This window comes from Columba livia, chromosome 5, assembly GCF_036013475.1.
Source record: "Columba livia isolate bColLiv1 breed racing homer chromosome 5, bColLiv1.pat.W.v2, whole genome shotgun sequence".
Classification (NCBI taxonomy): domain Eukaryota; kingdom Metazoa; phylum Chordata; class Aves; order Columbiformes; family Columbidae; genus Columba; species Columba livia.
In genome coordinates this window covers 3402958-3418866 of record NC_088606.1, presented here as the reverse complement: position 1 = coordinate 3418866, position 15909 = coordinate 3402958, and the positions used below count along the sequence as shown (strand labels likewise).

The 15909-nt window shown below is 40.8% G+C and overlaps 1 long non-coding RNA gene across 7 annotated transcripts in view; it reads right to left on the bottom strand.

The window, feature by feature from the left end:
• The window catches only part of LOC110359938 (uncharacterized), an 80543-nt gene extending 65255 nt beyond the window's left edge, over window positions 1–15288 (bottom strand). For 5 of the 7 annotated variants that reach the window (XR_010472678.1, XR_010472682.1, XR_010472680.1 and 2 more), the window contains exons 1-3: window positions 12411–15286; window positions 9731–10726; window positions 714–8536 (exon numbers count right to left, since the gene is read on the bottom strand). This is a non-coding gene — a long non-coding RNA (uncharacterized LOC110359938). Of the gene's footprint in view, window positions 1–713; window positions 8537–9730; window positions 10727–12410 lie in introns of all 7 variants that reach the window. The other 2 variants (XR_010472681.1, XR_010472683.1) reach the window with 1 other exon arrangement.
• Window positions 15289–15909: the final 621 nt, after the last annotated feature.

The window sequence follows — 15909 nt, the reverse complement described above, 5'->3', positions numbered from 1 at the left end:
AAACAATTGGGTGTTGTGGGATAAGTACCTTTTACAGTATATCAAGGTCAAACCTTTTACTTGATGTACTTAACTAACCATGTAAAATATTACATCAGCAAGCCTATGAGGCACTTAGAGATATATTCATATTTGCATAATGTCCTCTGTAAGTTAGTCTGCGGTCCTTAAGGGTGTTTAGAATAACTGCATGCAAGAATATACTTAATCCAATCTCATTTTAGCTTTTGCTCTTTTAAGATTTCAAAATTAATAAATCCTCCTGATACTCCAAATTACCATGAGCTTTTATAAGCATAACTTTGTAACTTTAACCCATTTATGAACATACCCTACAGGCATATGTACTAATGAATAAGAAATAACATTAGAAGTTTAAAGATGGTCTCTTTATGAAGTAATGTAAGAAAATCCTGTTAGCTGGATCAAGTACAAAAGTGTGATTTCTTAAAAATAGAAAATCCTTCACAAAATTACTTGTAATTACAATAACCAAAGGATAAAAAGTAAGAATAGTTTAAGTATTGTGCATTATTTAACTTGGTACATGAAATATGTTTTATGTATATGTATGAAGCATGCAAATAGAAATCTGATCTAAAGTGTGCTTCCATGGCTACGGGATTTAAATTTATTTATTTATTTTCTATTGTGCTTGATTGCTGTCAAGAATACTGACAGATAAAGGATTTCAAATTACCTTGAACACTTACTTGGTGCTTCTTCAAGTGCATTAAGCTCTTCTTTTGTTTGCCTCTAAGACATTTGGAAGAGATGGGGAAAATCGTCCTGGGCAAAGGTTCTCCCAGCATCCCACAAGTTCTCCAGGATCCACGAGCTAAATGCCTTCTATGAAGAATTAAAAAGGTGATTAAAATCTCATCGTAATAAATGGGACAATAACTGACATTTCTTTTTTTGCCCGCCTTGAGGTTGAAACAGCAGCTACTGTCTGCCCACCCTCAGGAGCCATTACAACCCATTTAACAATATATTCTGGTGACCAAACGCTGTGAGTAGGGAAAGAGAAGGGGACCAAGTCCCAGACATTGATGCTGTTGGCTCTTGGGAAGAAAAAGGCCATGTGGGAACCACATGGAATGGGGAAAAAAAGGTTCATTTTGCCCACTGCCTACTTAATATGGGTAAACCAAACCCAGAGCATCTCTTGCTTCCCTCTACTCCTTCCCACTCAAAGTTAAGCATTAAACGGCCAAACTACACTCACCTCCCCTTTCCTAGTTATTACTTATTATGATAATCCATTTTGTTCTGTTCCCAGATCAGCCTTAATCACTATTCTCCTAGCACAAAATAACTAAAAAAGGGATTTTTATCTGGTATGAGCAGTCAGTGTGTGTCACCAGAGCTGCTTTAGATCAATGGAGCTATGATACTAAGAAAAGCTGAACAGCTGGCCCTGAGACCTCACTGTTCCCAATAGATTAACTCTGTTGATTTCCTAAGAGTGGCGTTTCAGCATATCGAGAATGTATTGCTTTCAGAAGGAAGACAGGTGCAAGTCCCACACGTCAAAGGAGTCACCCTTTTATTGTAAGGAAGCTGAAGTGTATTGACAGGTCTTACAACGAAAGCCATTTCATTCATCACATGTTGACTTTGGCAAGTTTTTGCCCTGCTCGGTGAAGCAAGAATAAAATAAATTTAAAGCAATGACAACCACGATTTTGCCAGGTGGGTGTGCTATAGAGATGCTCTACCGCGATTCCACTGGATGTCAGTCTGACATTGAGCTGAATTCTAGACTTTCCATAGACCAAAGTGGCTTTGTTCAGGGAATAATGCAAGAGCTGGTAGAGAAAAAAAGCTAAGCGACTTCTTATTAAAGCAGCTTGAGATATCCAATAACTCTTTGAGAAATGGCATCATGCGTTGTCACAGGGATTGATAGGGCAAGACAGCACATAAAGAATAATTATTCAGCCTTAGCAAAACAAGGCTGGGAGGGGATAGATCTGCTGTAAATAAAACTGTAGATTTAATGCCTAGAGGAAGAAACTACTGAAGCTAAAGGACAGTAATGCACATGAACACAAGATAGTCCTGATCTTATTTAGACTGGAAATTAGAGGAAGGTGTAAGGTGGGTGTAGAGTTGCCTGGCTAAGTGGACTAACAGGACAGTTCTCCCTCTCCATCCAAGAGCACAGGCCCCAGCTAGAATTAAAATGGACTTTGATCTGTTTATGAATGGCACTTCATCACTGTATGGATCAGGATGTCACACAACTCTGTGACCCAGGAGGTCTCTTCTTATTTTACATTTAGAATTTTACATTTACCTTAGCTACTACCCACTACTAAAAGACATGTAGATGCGGTTCTTAGGAATATGGTTTAGAAATGGACTTGACAGTGTTAGGTTGACAGCTGGACTTGATCTTAGAGGACTTTTCCAACCAAAATGATTCTATGATTTGAGTAATCTAGTCCATCTCTCTGTCCTTGTAGTCTACATTATCACCACCTAAAGTCTTCTCCTGCCGTTCATAATCATCCTCCACCAGAATATGATGATGCCTGAAGAAATGGCAAGAGACAGGTCAGGGTTTGGATACGCCTATCTATAATAGCCCTCCTTAACCAAAGGTTAAGGTTCAGGTAGTTTACACCCTTATGGCAAATAGCACTTGTGAAAGGGAATAATTTCAAAATAGCACTGTTCGTCTCCTAACAACCAAGGGGAAAAAAAAATAATGATTCTTCTTCCTGCTTGTAATCATGGATTCTCATGGATCATTAAGCTGGTCTTGCAAAAGCCAGTCAAGATCAGCCTTCTTCAGACTACCAGCACTAATTTTAGAAAAAGACCGAACTGGAAAACAGCAGGTCTTCTTGCTCTTATATGGATCAACATATGTACATGTTTACTAAGCAAAAACCCCTTCATTTCAAAGTATAGCATTAATATGAATCCCGAGTTCGGACAGTGTGCCTGTAGAAGATCTAATAGGAAAGTATGGAAAATATAGGAACAGCCAAATACAGTGAGCATAATTAAATCCAAATTGTATCAATAGGATGCAAATGCTGACTGTGATTGAAGGAAGGCCAATTAAGTATCTCTGGGAAGTCCACGCTGCAGGCATTCATCCTAGGAAATAACCAAAAGAAAAATGAGCATTCCGAAAAAATTCAGAGATCCATGAATTTTTACCAGCATGCCCTTGATAGAAAGAGAAGGGGGCAACTTGTAACAGCAAACAAAGATTTCTAATGTCTGCAAACCCAGGAGTAAAAATATTATTTTGCGATACCAAGATTATTTTTTATATATAACAGGATGAATTACTGTCCACATAATATACCTATTTGCTACCAAATAATAATTTTGTATACACAGTCTATATTGTTAAATGTACAGAGAAAAGATGTCACTGAAACTTAGCCGTATGACAAGTCTGAAGTGACTTTACCACTGTATTACTGAAATTACCAAGGAAAGAAGAGTCTGACGCTCCTAAATTTCTTAAAGGATGAATAATTTAATTTAATTCCCCATACTGAATAACAGATTTACTTGTAAATGCTCAGACTTTCATTCTGCACTCAGGATAAGCACCCTGGCTTTGGGGAAGAAACACTGTATTTTCTTTTATACACAACAGTAAGTTTGAGACAACCCTTCAACTGTAAATCTCAATTCCCCTCATTTATTGGGCCATCATTGATGCCTCCGTAACAGCAGAAGTTGGAGATTTGAGCATTTTGAAAGGGTTTAGATACACAAGTCCCATTAGACTCATAGGAACCGTTCCTGTAAATCTTTCAGGCAGCTCTAAAAAGAAAAGTGTAAATTCCTTCCCCCTCCCTTTGCACATTTTAAAGAAAATAGACACAGCCCTGGAGAACAGCAGCAAGTAGGGAAAAGACCATGTTATCACCAGTGTTAGCGAGGCAGAACAAGAGAATTGGCTTTGCTTGACAGGAAAGTTTAATAAAAGGCACTTAAAGGTGCCATCACGTGTGTCCTGCATGTGTAGTTGTCACACACTGTATGAAGTGAGTGATCACAGAATCACAGGATTACAGAATCGAGTGGGTTGAAAAAGACCTCAGAGATCATCAAGTCCAACCCTTGGTCCAACTCCAGTCCATTGACTAGATCATGGCACTAAGTGCCATGGCCAATCTCAGTTTAAAAACCAGTCCCAGTACAAGTGAAGTTAGCTGCATATAGTGTTTGGCCAGAGAAGAAAATGCATCTGAAAGACTGAAAATTACTACTGAACACAACAGGAGCGTTAGAAAGCTGAAGAAAGGAAAAAAATTCAACCCATTTCAATTAACTGGAAAGGTTGAATGGAAATATTTAGCCCCAAATAGTGCTATCAACTTGAAGTCTGATTCTCCTTTAGGGGACAGAAAGTTTGATAAAAATGCAACACCCTGGTGCTGATTATGATAAATGTTCATTGAAGACGTATTTTGGTGGTGATAAGGAGCTGTGTGACCTTGTGGAGACCCAGAGCTCCGAGGCAGATACTCACAGTGGCTGCACTTCTGTATGGGAGCTGCCCTTCTGCAGAGAAAGCAAATAAAGAAATGAGCTCAGCTCTGACACAAAACATCTTTTAACTCAATTACTGTTTACAAACACAGCCGTGCTCCTGTCTGGGGAAGCAGAGCCCAGATACTGTCAAACTGGATAATGAAATGGAAAAGGAAAAATGGGGAGGAAAGAAAAGAAAACAAAACAAAAAGCCAACCCTTTGGCCAACTATCCCTTCTTTTCCCAGCCCTGGTCATCTGGAGAGACATGTCCAATCCCACCTGGAGATGCAGCAAGGATCGGCCTCCCAAGAGGAGCCGGCAACATAAAAGTCTGGAATGCACTCTGTCCTACATCCATCACGGCACAGCATTTGAATATTGGATTTAGTGTTGTGCTTCCACAGATATAAAATTAGGCCGACAGAAGTCTGGATTCGGGCCCTTGCTCCATACTGCTAACTTGTAGAGAGTGGGTAGCCAAAAGCATTTGGAACGGTTGTCTCTCTCCAGATGCTGCCATTCATTTCTGTGGGAACAAGACCACTTACATCTAATTACAGTTTCTGCTCAAATTAACAGGACAGAAATGACAGAAAAAAAAAAAAACACACCAAAAAAAAAAGCCAAACCGAAACACCACCAAACTTCTCTGGACTAACTGGGAGACCTTTCATTGGCGTGGCTTATAAAACACTTGACTTTCAAACACACCGACTTTTGAGTAATTTAAAGTTCACATGTTTCAGCCACTCAGATTGTCTTATCAGCATATTAAAGCAACAGCAAAAAGGAGAGAAAAGGGATGGTTTCATCGAAAAGTTCTACTTCTTGTGAAAGATTTGTTAAATGACTATGCAGTCAAGTATGGAATTGGGATCCTCATGGCATAAAACATTGTTTTCATTATCAAAGCAAATGCCAATTGCACATTACATTATGTGGCCCAGACTAGAAGAAACACAATGATACAAGTTTTCACTGATATTGCATATGGACTGGAACAGATGCATGTAGTCTTACACACGCATATGCATCTGCCTCTCACTTAATTGAGGAAATTTGGTCTAATTCCACTGAAGGGTAAGAAAATCTGCGGTTTTCGGATGAGAATCAAGCCACCCGCATTACATTTACCATCGGGAACACATCAGTCCATTGGATGCATAATAATTCTGCCCTTCTAACTCCATAGCAATTTTGCTATTGCCATCAGCTGGGCATCATAGGCGTTGACTGACTTTGCTTGGACTGGTCCAGCCACGAAAAGGATGGAAACAGAGTGAAACGTGAGGCTCTGAGACTCCTTCCCTCCTTCCCAGGCAGGACCAGCGCAGTGGCTACAGTCCCATGAGGGGTCTCCACATCGACATCTGATGCAGGTTCCCTTCTTGCCAAAGACAATCTGCACATGAACGTTATTTTGTGCTGTTAATCATTATTGATTTATTATTCTGGTCCATTAATCATTATTGATTTATTATTCTCATCCAGCCTTGGATAGTTGTTGTCTCTCTTAGATCTTAATCAATGTGTCGTATGATCATAAAATAATTCATATAATTCCAAAAGAGGGGGTTACATCAACATAGGTAATAGCTTATACATTCAGCGGAAAATTCTGTTTCTTTTTTAATGCAAATTCATCAGCAAACAGGTTCTTTTGCAGTTCCTTGCCAGCAGTGCTACTGCATTTGGATATTACATGGGTGGAAAGTGAAGCAATGTACATATGTCCTAATGTCATGCAGTGTAGGAACACACGCTGTCACACTTACTAATGATGATTGTTTAATCATTTCTAAGCTCTGAGCGAATCTAAACCCGATACATGCAAATATATACAAGCAAACACTTATCAGCTCAGAATGAGCAAATTGCAAACTGGTAAAGGAATGGACAAATAACCATGCACAGAAGTTGCTGCTAGATATGGGCCCTCTGATGCTCCAGGTAGATAAGGGCCAAATAAAAGGAATTAATTGAACTTTATACGATACACATAGCCCATCTTAAGACACATACCACTATCTAAAAAATTAATAAGAGTTTGTAACTGACTTCCAACATACCGGCTCCTAGATTTTTAAAGTTATTTCTCATCCAAATTTCACAACTGCACACAATTTTGAGGATAGATGAGTCCAGCTCCTGACTTCTCACAAGGAGCAAAGTGAAGTCTCAGAAACCACCAGACATCCATTTTGTACGTGCCAGGTGGGAAGGCAAGATTATGGAGCAGGAATTTACAGACTGCCATGAACAAAATTTGTCTTTGCCTTCTATTGTAGCAGCAGAGCCCTTAAGACACAGTGGTCAAAGTAAAAATCCTTCACTAGAAACGTGGACTTTGCCTCATACTGGGCAGACTTTAAGAAATATTTCAAACCTGAGATGAACAAAAGAACAAGAAGAAGTATTAGACAATGTGGGTCTAGAACAAATTCATAGGAAAAGCATGAGTCAGTCTTAATTGTGGCTTTCCCACCTCATCCCACGTTTTCTTAGGAGAAAGGAACGTGCTCCATTTGCTTCCACTTAATTAGTAGGACACAGACACAGCGCTTCAGCACATTATACCCGTTTAAAAGTGATTTTCAAAACAAACACTGTAAAATCTATTGGACATGCATAGAATTCCTTGCTGAGGGGCCGATCGAGTTTCCGTTGAAGTCAGTATTCGGAGTTCAATGGCAGTTGTGTTGGACCTTTGAGGTGAGATTTTCTAAAGCTTTCCAGTGATTCACAGTATGTCTACACAGGTAAGTTTGTGTTTGAGACTGATCCTTAACTCGGTGATCATCTGCACAGTAAACCCTCAATGCACCTTTAGTTCGATGCGTGAAGACCCTCAGGAAGAGTAATGTAAAGGAAGAACCAGCCCTTTTGGGGAGTTGTGAGGGAAGATGATGTTAAGTCCTTCCACAGGTGATACAGAAGGAGCTCAGGCTGAAGGAACAACTTCTAAGGATGCTACTTTGCTGGCATTTGTCTTTGCACTGAGTTGGATTGCAAGTGTTCACATGGCTGCTGACAGCAAAGGAGAAGCTTGGAAATTTATCAGTACCATTGCATTGGAAGCACTGTTAACTAAGAGTACATAAATACTGTCACTAGAGCTAAGACCATTTGTATACTTAAAATTAAGGTATATTCAACTGTACTGCTGAATTCAATTTCTACAACCTCCTTAAAAGTCCTGATTTCCACAGAATTGATATCCCAGCCAAACCTCCAGGAAGGTTCCATGAAGTAGAAAACCACAGCAGTACAACTCCATTTTTGTGTCTTCTTAAAAAGAAGTTAACATAGTTTTAGTCTCTTGGAATTAAACTCATACTGGTAGTTGTAAGAAAAAGCAAAGAGGTATGAACCAGGTAGTGGAGAAAAACAACCTTTATCTTGAAGCTGTTAAAAGATTCAAAGTTACTTTAAAAGGGACTAGCTAAATATGAATTTTTCTGTTTTCCTGGTAGAAAAATCACAGAGCATCGCATTTGTATAACAAGGAAACAGATAACTATCAATTTGTGACCAAATAGCACCATCTTAGTCTTTCCCAGAAGAGATTTCTTTCTAGCCAAATATTGGGGATATTGTCAGCTGTTCCAAGGACAAATTCCTGGAATAAGAGCCACTAAGTTGACAAGTTTAAAGCTTTATCTAGAGGGAACATGATAGGGAATGTGCTACAGAACAGATTTTTCACTCCAGACTCATTCCAAGAGCTGCAAAACTACAGTGGTTTCCAAAATGTAGGATGGACTTCCTCAGGTTATTGCTTTACACACACGTCCACACAGCCAACGATTAAAAATTCATGAGAACATCTTGTCATATGGCTCAGCATTCAACTTGCTTTCCAGTCTCTGAACCTAATCTTACCTTGAGCATTCCTCATCTCAGGAGGAAGTTAGTCTCGCAGTTAAGACAGGACTAGGCTGCAAAGTCACAAGAGTTCAAGACCCGCTCCTGCTCTGAGTTTTGAAGAACTTGTTTAATCTCTCCAAGATGCAGCTTTCCATCTGTAGAATGAGGATAATATCTCCTGATTTTGGTTATTTGTTCCATTTCTCCAGGTTCTCAAGTTTCTTACCATATATTTACCTTTTGTTTTGTAGAGAATGACATCCAATGCCATTGGAGCCCTTAAGCAATGCAGCAGTAGTAGTGAAATACAGGGAAATAATGCCAAGGGATATAATGGTGTACAGAGCTTTCAAAGACAAGCTAGACAAAATAAAAAACCCTCCAATATGTTTTAAACAAAATAGATCCTGTCTTGAAGACCATGGTTCAGCTACATCAATGCTTCTCAATATGGTTCACCTCCCAAAAACTGTTTCTTTTCTCACTCCAGTATGAGGTTCCAAGGACTGAAAGCATTTCATCTATAGTTTTATTTTTATTGTATGAACACTAGGAAGGCGTCACCAAAGAAGGAATTCAATTTAGTGACTCCAACTCCAAAAATCTGGACTGTATTTCAACCTAAAACTGATGGGCCTGGTGGGGCAAATTCAGGATGAAATTCTCTGGCTAATATAAGCCAGATGTCAGGACAGATGATCACAGTAGATCCTGCTAGCCTTGCGAAAATTAGCTAATCCACCATGACCAACTGTCTGCTCTGGCTCATGAGCAAGCAGCGATTTCTTACTGTATCGCCATGCAGACCATGCAAGGAGTAGTCAAAGGGACGCCTTAGCAAAATTCTGAGAAGCAAGTATTCCCCCAAATATTGCAGGCCAGTCAGTGATTTCTTTTGCACATCAGAAAAAGGGATGTGTTTGGAAAAATACCGCCAGCAAATTGTTCACCCCCTTCCACTAAGCCTAATAAATCATCTGGAGGTGTCCCAGTTAAGCAGAACTACAATCCCTATTAAGTGGCACTCATTGCCACTAAGCATCGTTGGACTTACATGATTTCCCTTGTAGATGTCTGGATTAAGTGGTTTTGCCAACTAAGCACCTCCTTTTTCCGATTCAGCGGAGCGTACTGAATCGTACGTATTTTAGTGCTTTATATACTTGAAATAGCATGAAAACTGGCTGGTTTTGTGGAAATTAAAATACAGTTTATCTGTTGCACAAATTTTCAATACACATGAGCTCCCAATGCATGTGGAATACATTTCATCCCAACTATACATACAGGCCTGCATTATGTATATAGTGGTTTTCAGAGAGCAGCGAACAGCCTTCCAATGCACTTACCCTGGTCCGATAACATTCTTACGAAGCAGAAATCATATGCTGAATGTTGGACTAATGTCAGCGCACAATGGGAGGGAAAATAAATAAATAAAGACGACCGAAATCCAGGCACCTTGAAGCAAAGCTCTGAGAAACCGTCTGTCTCAATGGAAAATCCTAAGGCTGGTGCGTTTGGCTGCTTTCAGAGCGTAGTTCAGCGAGTAATTCCTCTTTCATTGGACACTCAAAGCTCTAGAGTCACATCTGTTTGTGCTGGCGTGAGATTGGCACGCTGCTCCCGCTGATGAAAGCCGAAGCGATGGTGCCAACCTACAGGGAAAAGCATGGCTTTCAGGATTTTTTCCCTTTTCTTTCCTTTTGCTGCAAGTATTCTAATACGGTGCCAAGGCGGTGAAAGAGGCGAGCGCACAGAAGTTTTCTTTGGAGGACGAGGGGAATGGAAGGAGGAGGGAGCAAGGCGTGCGGGGGAAAGCTGAACTTGTCATACAGTTCGCTCTTTTTCGATGATAACAGAGCAGGTCAGCAATGATCTGGACCATGGAAGGCAACACATTTGCCATTAAATTCTAGAGAGGCAGCTTCAGTCCCTGTGCAGCAAGCACACATCCCCCAGCCTTGAGTGTGAACGTGCCTGATTTTCAGAATATAATTTTTACAAATTGTTTCCTTTTCAGGTGATGCAGATCAAGCACTCAGAAGAATTTAGACTTGTGCATTTGACCCACTGAAGCACTTAGGCACTGATGAATCAGGGGCCGTAAAGCCTAACATCCAGGTGGTTGGTCCCAAGAAAGCCTACAGCTTTGTGGTGCATATCTGGATTCTTTCATCGGAGAGACCTCGAGGCCATCAAATTTGGCTGGTGAGTCTTTTGCAGCTCAGACTTAAAACAGTAATTCCATCACCTTTATTCAGCACGGTCCAAACAACTCACACTTGCATATTTCTCCATCCTTTCCTGAGAGTAGTTGAGGAACAAGATCCACATAGGCCAGCCTACAACCCAAGAGATGTAGACTAGGTCTAAGCGTGCTGCCATTTCCATCCAGGACAGCAGGAATGGGTAAGGGACAGTCATATCATTTCAAGATGGGCTCTGACTAACAGCAAATCATAGAATCACAGAACAGTTTGGGTTGAAGGGACCTTCCAAGCCCATCCAGTGCCACCCCTGCCATGAGCAGGGACATCTTCAGCAGCTCAGGTTGCTCAGAGCCCCGTCCAGCCTGGCCTGGGATGTCTCCAGGGATGGTTCAGCCACCACCTCTCTGGCCAACCTGGGTCAGGCTCTCACCACCCTTGGGCAACAATTTCTTCCTCATGATGCTCTGGCCCATAAACTGAGTTCTAAAACAAGGTTCATCCAGGGATAAATGTGATACCCAGGGCCCTACTCTCCTGATGGAGCAGAGGCTGCAAATTGATTAAAACCCAAGTTTCAAATATGGTTCCCCAAACATCAAGTGGAAAGCAGGGCCAGGAAACAATAACACACCCTACCTCTTGAAACAGTGTCATCGGAAGGAAAACAGGACATGATTCATGAGGTCAGATTTGAGGGAGGTTTTCCATGTCTTCATAGGGGAAAATTATATATATAAAAAAAAAAAAAATAAGGAGGTACAGCAGGACTGAGATTTCAGCCTGTCTCATTCTCATGTCTTTTAAAATATCTGAGAATAATTAAATCTGTTCCTTTAATTAGCCTTGTGTCTCATTAGAGCAGTTCACTGTCATGCCTGTATTTACTTGACTACATCTCCTCCACACCTTTGCCTTCCCTCGTTCACCTAATCTTAACATCTCTCATTTCTTTCCCTTAAAGCTCTCTATTTTAATGCTTTGATGTTTTATTGCCTCCCCCCATATGCTTTGTTTAAAAGAAAAACAAAGATAGAAAATCTATACACAAAACCAAAGAGTCAACTACATCTTGACAAATGGAGCTTTTAAAAAGTCAGAAAAAGCAGATTTAAAGATGAAAGCTCATTCTTAACCCAGCTTCCTTCTTCAGAGACCTTAATATGATCTCTTTATGTAACTGTTTGCCAATTAATTCAAAATATAATGCAAGCTGCAATTTCTCATAGAGATATGCATTCATTAGGTTTGTGGAGAGTATATAGTTTTCAGACTTTGATTGATTTTTAAATCTCATTGAGATATACAGAACAAGACATCTTTTAAAGACATCAATTGTCCAAACAACCACCGCTTCAATCTACAAATTTACAAGAAACAGATGTTTTTCACATTGGTGGAAAACAGCATTTTCTTAGGAGACTGGTGACAACATTTAATCTTCGAGCACTGACAAGTGCTGTTCAAGTTGCGACCTACATAAGGAGAAAGCACCAGTTCATCATCACAGAGTTTGCCTTTCTCAACACATTATTACCAAAGCTTGGGGCCATGTCCCAGGCTATGAGAGGTCAGATTCCTAAATATGCAAGATTATAACCTATAAAAGTTATGCTGGGCACTTGTAGTTGTCACTTCCATCATCTTTCAGATGTCCTTGCACTGCACCTTTACAGGTAGACACATGGCTAAAACCAGCCCACATAAAAATAGGAATATGAAACTTCATTCCCACCAAATCTGTTGGAGAAATACACATCTTAAACTGAGAAGACAGAGGTTTCATGAGCTTCATTTAAAAGGCCTTCAGATTTCATACCTAGATAGTGATTCTACCCCAAAGTTGTTCAGTTGATCCTTCGTACAGCAGCTTGCTGGCATACTCTGAAATGCAAAGGAAGATAATAAGAAGCCATAAGCTGTGGAATATGGTGTTAAGGTTTACTGGCATGTGTTTCAGGTACCCAGAGTATTCATTAAACAGGAAAGGGTTTAATTGAGCTCGACAGATTCAATTTTCAAGGATTCCTGAGTGAAAACAGGAGTCCAAACCATGTTGCTTTTCAGATCTTTCCACTTCTGACTTATCAAAAGTGCTTCAGAGTCCCTGTTGAACGATACTGCAGCAATACACTGCAATGTAGCTTAAGATCTCATCGAAAATGGAGTCATTGCCTGGAATAACAACAGACATCCAAATCCTGGTATAAACCAACATATTTCCTGCATTTTTTCACATGTAAATGGCCTGAAGCATCAAACATGGTCCCACGGTGTCATATTTAATAGGACCAGGTAGGAAGATGGCCAGAATCATTCTGAGACACATTGCAGTACACATCAATAAATTGGAAGCTGTAATTGAGTGACATACCAGACCTCTCAGGACTTTTCTTTCCCATTGTGTGACGTCTCACCGGCTGAGTTAGAGGATCAGGTTGAGTGCTCAACTGCAACCCAGCCATACGTTTCTCTTGGGGAGAGCCCAAGATCATAGAATCATAGAATGGTTTGGGTTGGAAGGGACTTTAAAGATCACCTAGTTCCAATCCCCTTCCATGGGCAGGGACACCTTCCACTAGACCAGGTTGCTCAAAGCCCTGTCCAGCCTGGGCTTGAACACTTCCAGGTACGGGGCATCCACAGCTTCTCTGGGCAGCCTGTGCCAGGGCCTCAGCACCCTCATGGGGAAGAACTTCTTCTCAATATCTAATAGAAAACTGCCCTCTTTCATTTTAAAGCCATTACCCGTCATCCTATCACTACACACCCTTGTAAAAAGTCCCTCTCCAGTTCTCACGATGCTGTGTGGACATAGGACCCCAAGCTACAGAGCAGCACCATGGTCCTTCTCACAGCACAAGACTCTTCTCTCAAGACAGCTACAGTTGGCTCACAAGCAGCACTGCACTGCAAGGGTGAGACACCAGCTTTCCATCGCGGGGAGCAGGAGCCAGCTCTGAGCTTCACATTCAGTGTGTGAGACCAGAAAAACAGTAAGGAGGTCCTCTTAGCATAGAAGCAAATGGATGTGACAATACAGCCTTAGACCTGGTTCAGAGAGGGTCCAATGGTGTCCCAAAGCCTGATGCTATCAGAGTTTATGGGGGGAAAAAGGAAAAAAGAGTCAGCACAAAAACAGGTAACAAGGTGACAATATGGATGGGTTCCTCAAGAGTCCCAGATAATCAGGATCCTGGCCTGTCCTCTTTGCTCAGACGAAACTACCGAAGAGAGGAATTTCCTCTGTGACACAGCATGCTGGAAGGATGCCCAGGCCCACCACAGCTCCATCCCAGTCGTTCTGCATGGAGCCCCCGGTGCTATTCACAATCAAGAGAGTGAATTCTATAGCCCCCTGCTTCCCCCTGCCCCGCTGGCAGCCAAATTCCTACACTGGCCTTATGCAAATCCAGCTCGGCCCCGCTGCCCTCCACTCCTTAGCTCTACGCAGAATTCTATCGAGCTATTTTTTCTCCAGGACAGTGCAGAAAACATCATGTTTTGTCCTCCGCTGACAGTCTTGAGCCACAAAGGAAATTATTCCTGCCCTCTCAGAGGAGTTTTGCAAGAGCGCAGCACAGGTTTACGTCCCATTCGCGGTAGCGCACTCTCACCATGGATGGGACACCAAATTATAACCGGGTGCAGCCTGTTTCCCCAGGCACTGTCCCAACAGCAGACCCCTCCATCAGTTAGCTTCTCCAGCATCCAAAGTGCACAACGATGCACCCAACATCATCCACTAATTGGCCCGTTGCAGCTTCCAGGCAGCTGCGTTCCCTGCAGATGGGCTGGGTAACTGGGGTTTAAACGCGTATATTCTATAGCATCGGGCTCTGCCGGGATCCTCCATCGACTCAAGGAGCCGGCGTGTGCATCCAAAGCAATTACAACAGAAGCATGCGGCAACGTTTTATTTTTCCCACCTGATAAAATAAAATAAAATAAAATAAAATAAAATAAAATAAAATAAAATAAAATAAAATAAAATAAAATAAAATAAAATGCAGGAGAGAATTATTTGTCAGCTCAATCCCTGTGTTAATCTAGTTGCAAGTATAATGTGATTTCCCTCCTGCCCCAGTAGTAGGTATTGCAACACCTTACATATGGATCATTTTAATCTAATATAATCTGGCTGGCTAGAAAGAAGGTTTCCCTCCACCACAGCTGCTTGTGATTAATGCTAAATATACATGCCAAGCTTCAATCAGCAAGAGTGTGCATCTTAGCTAGTCTGTGTTGGGTAAATCAACAGTAAACCCTGTAAAATGCAGAAGATGTTGCAAAGCTTGATGTGCTTAAGTCATACCCAGCTTTTTTCTAATGCTTCCTCTATTTGCCATTTCTAATGATCATGATTTATTACTTCTTTAACGAAAATCCATTGAAAAGCTCCTGATCACAGATGATAAGAAGTCTCACCTCACCTTTACAAATACCAAAACGTGGGCAAATACTCATTAACTGTTTTGTTCTCTTCATTTCACATTTACTTACCACAAACTTGAGCAAGCAGAGAAGCATTTCTGTTGAAACCAAGATCAAGCACATATGTTATAACAAAAACCACAAAGCCAATAAATGATAGCTTTTAAATCATTATTAAATACAAACATGTATTCTTATTTTGCTATAATTATCAAACTAGGATTAATATAATCTCGTATATTGCTTCCCTTCCCGGTGAACTGTGTAAAAAGTCTCCCACTGGTATTCTTACCCAAAAAGAAACACTTTAATTGTCAATTTGCCTTTTGGAGTCTTTAAATTACACACACACACACATTAAAAAAGGCCAGTACTATGGATACTGTGTATCCACTAATCTGTAAATAGACTGGGAGTCCAGGCTCATTTCTGAAATGTGGCATCAATTGCACAGGCTCCCATTTAGTTTTAGTTGAATAAAGCCATACTAGATACGCAAATAACATCAAACTTGCCGGATTAGAAAGGGGCACCTCGTACTCTAAATCATGATTGTCAATCATCACCCAGGATTAAGGGATATAGTTTAAAAACCTAAAAGCAAGCACTTCCTTTTAACTTCTGCCTACTGTGCATTTTGGATTAACGCCCAGAACCAGCATTACCTGAAACAAGGCTGCCTCCCTTCTGCCATCCCAGGGAAGTGCATCTTTACCATCTGCTAACCTCCGCTTTGCAAAAAAATATATTAAAAAAAAGCCTCAGCAAAGCATACAATTTAGATTTGAGATCTACTGCTGACTGTGATTATATTTATAACTCGCTTTTCACAGAAAAATGGGGGGTTATTTTTGGCTTAATAAGCGCTTTCTGAACACAGTCAC